This window comes from Vespa velutina, chromosome 4, assembly GCF_912470025.1.
Source record: "Vespa velutina chromosome 4, iVesVel2.1, whole genome shotgun sequence".
Classification (NCBI taxonomy): domain Eukaryota; kingdom Metazoa; phylum Arthropoda; class Insecta; order Hymenoptera; family Vespidae; genus Vespa; species Vespa velutina.
Genome location: NC_062191.1, coordinates 830,157 through 835,523, shown reverse-complemented (window position 1 = coordinate 835,523; position 5,367 = coordinate 830,157). Strand labels below are relative to the sequence as shown.

Genomic DNA, 5,367 nt, shown 5'->3' with positions numbered 1-5,367 from the left:
TAGACGCGCGAGTCGTTCGTGGAAAACTTTAATGACATTTCTTACTTCGGAAGGTAACGTACGCGGACTCACCCACAAGCCTCCCCTTTCCACCCTCTACTTCCTCCACGATCCCCCATCCCTATTCCCCTTTACCACTCTCTTTACCACTTCCCATCACGTTCGAGGTTCTCCTCGTTGGTGCTAGTTGCGCGTTCGATCTCTCTTGAACTCGTTGCTCCTCCATCTTCGGATCGGTCGATCGAATAAGAAGCGACGTAAATAAACTTTTCCAACGGACTATCCACCTCGCTTCTACTTTTACCGACATCCCACAACCTCAAACTTCTCTCTCTCTCTCTCTCTCTCTCTCTCTCTCTCTCTCTCTTTCTCTCTTTCTTTCTCTGTCTTTCTCTATTAACCAGCACCAGACACGATAGTGTTTCCGCTAGTTCGATTTTATTTTAGTTCGCGCAAAGAGTTCGAACATGAAGTGGTGGTCCTACTGATCGAACAAAGTGGACATTGTTTTGTGTCTTTTCGCCAAAGAAAGAGAGAGCGAGAAAAAGAGAGAGAGAGGATGGAAGGAAGAGAGAGAGAGAGAGAGAGAAAGAAGGAAAGAAAAGAAAACGCAGTGTGCGTGCAAGAGAGAAAAAGATATATATAAGACGTAGAAAAAGTACTAGAAAGCCAGGAAAAGAAAATTGAGAGACTCTTTGACCTACAATCCCCACCACTCATCTCTTATCATTATCACCACCACTAGTACCAATGGCACCAATACCATCAGTATCACCATCATCACCACCACCACCACCATCAACGTTATCCTGAGGGCGCAAACTGGCTTATATTACTTTCAAAATTCATCAGCGAGTCGTTTGATCTCCTCCTCTCGTAGGCCATCTTCTACCATCTCGTTTTCCAACGCTCGGTAATCAGGTAAAGTACGGTGTAGTAATTACACTAGCAATCTGTTTCGTGCGTCGATGCACGGCTCTACGGAGGAGCAGGAGGAGGAGGAGGAGGAGGAAAACGAAAAGGAGAAGGAGAAGAAGGAAGATGATGGCTCAAGTATCATCAACGCCTTCTAACCTCTTCTATCCTTCCTTTGCTTCTCTCTCTCTCTCTCTCTCTCTCTCTCTCTCTCTCTCTCTCGCGCGCGCGCTAGCTGCTCTATCCTTCGGGATACCGTGTTGGACTTTCTTAGCGAGAGAAAAGGAAAATTTTATGTAGCTATGTAAGACGACTAAGTAAATAACTTGGTATTATCTACTTGTATGTGTATATATATATATATACGTATGTACACGTAGAACGAATAAGTACATACGTGGATATGACGTGACCTTTTATTTATCGAATTTATCTGTATTTCATTAAATTTATATATATTTCAATGCTTTTTCATATCTGTTTTTTATACCATTGTATAAACACAGAAAGAAAGAGAGAGAGATAAAGAATTATTATCGGCGTAAAAAAGAAAAAAAAGAAAAAAAAGAAAACGAAGTGATAAAATCGAATCGTTCAATTTTTCACTACTTTTTCCGTATTTATGAAATAAAATTAATAGGAAATAATTTCGTAATTCTTCCATATCCCTTTAAATTTTTGTCTTCCTTTTTTTTTCTTTTTATCAATTTCTTCTTTCCTTTTTTTCTATCTTTTTCTTTACTATTCTTTTCGTTTTTATTTTTTTCGATTCTTTTCGTCCCATCCAGCATAATCGAAAATCTGAAAATTCCAAACGCTTATACGTTGATTGGCCCCAATTTTCATCTATTACCTTTTAACCCGTAATAACCCGTGGAAATCATCACATTGTTAGCTGGAATAAAAGTTCAATGATCGATACAACACCGATGAACCATATCGATGCACTTTAGCCGATTGCTTGATTTAACGTAACGGGCCACGTCAGCGGAATGAGCAGAAAATACATTTGGTTTTGTTTGGACGGAATGATATCATTGTGGGCTTCCGTTTTCGGTGCTCGATCGCTTGTACAGTCACATATACACACACATATGATACTGACTGAGACGACGAGTGGCTCGATACACGCGCGCGCGCGCCAGAGAGAGAGAGAGAGAGAGAGAGAGAGAGAGAGGTAGAAGAGAACACATTTGTGTACAGGTTGGTGCGTACGTGTTTGTTTGTTTGTTTATTTATATGCGAATCTATGCATGTGTGTATATATGCATGTATACATATAACTATGTATGCATGTATATATGTATATATATGTATGCATATAAGTATGTATGTGTCTGTCTATACATGTATGCATGTTTGTGTTGTATGTATGTATGTATGAGCCGAACCCCTCGCCAGTAATATACGTTCGAACGGATTGAAAGCAAGCCTCCGCGAACATCGAGAGAGCCGGTATGGAAATTTCGCGGCTTCCAGTTTGATAAATCGAGCCGAGGTCCGTATGTAGCATGTTACTCCTACTACTCTCTCTCTCTCTCTCTCTCACACACACACACACACACATATATATATATATACATGCGCGCACACAAGCACGCGCGCGCGCGTGTGGAAGCGTGCGCAGGCACGCACCTACGCACGCACGTACTCACACAAACAGACAGCACATAGACACGTATATATTTCAAAGTGGAAGGTTCACCGTTTCCCTAAAAAAAAAAAAAAAAAAAAAAAAAAAAAAAAAAAGAAAGAGAAAAAAAGAGAAAAAAGATTCCCAAGTGTAAAAAAAAAAAATAAAACTCGAATACTTGTTTAATTGAAATTGTGGTCAGTTCGTGAAAAATATTCACCGTGAATGCGTTAAGATACTCTACTTTACTCCTTCTTTTCTTCTTCCGAATAAAAGAGAGTGAGAGAAAGAGAGAGAGAGAAAGAGAGAGAGAGAGAGAGAGAGAGAGAGAGAGAGAGAAAGAGATGGATAACACGCGAAGAAATTGAGACGACGACGAAGCCGCCGCCGGCTGACTGCTATGAGAGACATATTGGAATTTTAGAATTTCGCACTCGTATTTTTCGTATCCCTCTACTACACCAAAAAGCAGCAGTCTCTCTCTTTCTCTCTCTCTCTTTCTTTCTTTCTTTCTTTCTTTCTTTCTTTCTTTCTTTCTTTCTTTCTCATCTCATCTCATCCTCTCTTCTTCATACTGATTCAGATTTTCAGAGCGGATAAACCAACGGCGATTCGCCATCTCGATTCTAGGCAACGTTCGCTGTTGCTTTCGAAACTGGGACAACGTTCGAAGATGTCGCGTGTGATTGAAAATCGATTATATGTCGAGTTCGTCCTCAACTTGAGTACTCATGGTTAACCGTAGAAGGATGAAAAGGGATGCATACAAACTAGAGTAAACGGGGCTAAGGTAAAGTGAAGGAATAGTCCTAATGCGGGACCTACCTCTTTATTTCTCTCTCTCTCTCTTTCTTTCTTTCTCTTTCTCTCTGTCTCTCTTCACCTTTCCTATTCAATTTGACGATGTATGGTCCTGGTAGATTCGATCTAATTTAGAAAGAGAATGAAAGAACAAAAAGAAACAGAAAAAAAAAAGGATGAAAGTAATCGAGTACCACTGAAACTCTATTAATTTTATTTATTTTTTTTTTTATTTCTTCTTCTTTTCTTTTTTCATAAGACACGTGTAAACAAAGAGAAGAAAGGAAGCAAGAGAGAGAGAGAGAGAGAGAGAGAACTTCTAATTGCAGGGATAAAATTATTCAATGTCAAGTAAGTAATATTCATCGAAATTATCGATTGGCTAATCAAAAGTTTAACGCGGAAACGATTCATTCTTTGCTTACGATTGATTAACGACCAAGGAAAATGAAAAAAAAACAGGAAAAAAAAGAAGAAATGGAAAAGAAAGAAAGAAAGAAAAGGGGTAATCGCTAATAAGTCTCCATTTCCTTTTCTATTGATTTATCAATCCGTCTTCGGATTAATCCGACTTTAAGTCTCTCTCTCTCTCTCTCTCTCTCTCTCTCTCTCTCTCTCTCTCTCTCTCTCTCTCTCTTTCTCTAATCTTATCTTCGCTTCCAAATCGAAGAACGACTGATAATTCTGACGTCGTACCAATCGACTCGAGGAGAGTCGTTAAAAAATTTTGCTGGCTCGAAGAAAAATACTTTCCTTCGTTGTTAAAAAAAAAATTTTTTTAAAAATTAAAAAAAAATGAAAAGAGAGAAAGAGAGAGAGAGAGAGAGAGAGAAGAAAGAGAAAAGGAAAAAAAGAAAAAAGGAGACAAATGAAATAGAAAAAGGAAAAAAGATAATATCTCGTATAATTACACGATGAGTTTTCTCTTGTGAATTCGATCGAAAATAATTTTCGATAATTTACTGAGACCCCGAAGCAACGTTATTTTCTAGGATTCTTCAAAAAGCAAAATGAGTTCCGCGATTCATCTACAAATCTCTATCCCGATGTTCCCGCTTCGCCACCACCCCTCTTCTCCTCGCCCTACGTCCCACCACCTCCGTCCCCACACTTCAGTTTTTTCTTCCTTCACCACTTTCCTTCCTTTCAAGATTTAAATCTCGAATCAATTGACTCGAGATCACTTTGGCGTCGATAAAAGCTCTTTCTCTCTCTCTCTCTCTCCCTCTCTCCCATTTTTTCCTTCCTTCTCTCTTCCCATTCCCTCTGATTCCAATTCGAGCTATCCTGCAAACAGATACCATCGCTGGATAATACCAAGGTTTTCTTGTCTCCAGTGGCAACTTTCGGTCAGAATCTCTTTACGTTACGTCCAATGTATTCCGTCAATGGTTGGTGCTTAATTAAAGTTTCAAATCTTCGATTAAGGAAAACTAAAGAAAAAAAAATTATAAGAAATAATGTTCCTTCCTTCCTTCCTTCCTTCCTTCCTTCTATCTTTCTTTCTTTCTTTCTTTCTTTCTTTCTTTCTTTTTCCCCACAGTTTATACATTAGAATTCTCCTTCGATTAATTCGACGAAACTGACGTTTCAAATCGTCACGATCCATTCTTCCCAGACTGAAGGATCTCCTTGCCTTCTTGCTCCCATTGTTTCTCATTATTTTTTGCATCAGCCAACGGTAAACGCGTTATGAAAAGAAGAAGACAGGAAAGTAGGACGTCGCTTGTGTATTGTGCTTTGACGTGGAAAAAAAAAAGGAAAAAGAAAAAGAAGAAAAATATAAAGAAAAATGGCGAAGAAGAAGAAGTAGAAGAAGAAGAAGAAGTAATAGTAGTAGTAGTAGTAGTAGTAGTAGTGGTAGTAGTAACAGCAACAGCAGAAGAAGAAAAAGAAAAAGAAAAAGAAAAAGAAGAAAAAAAAGACGAAGAAAATTTCTTTTCTTCTTGCCGTATAGAGAAGGCCGTGGAAAAGTATGGAAACCGTTGAAAATCGTGGCACGATAAGAAATAAGAAAA

General features: G+C 38.7%; 1 long non-coding RNA gene across 1 annotated transcript; it reads left to right on the top strand.

Annotated features, from left to right (window-relative positions):
• Positions 1-352: 352 nt before the first annotated feature.
• On the top strand, positions 353-5,367 carry LOC124948718. The gene is made up of 2 exons (XR_007100809.1): positions 353-3,338; positions 3,609-5,367. It is a non-coding gene; the product is annotated as an uncharacterized LOC124948718 (long non-coding RNA).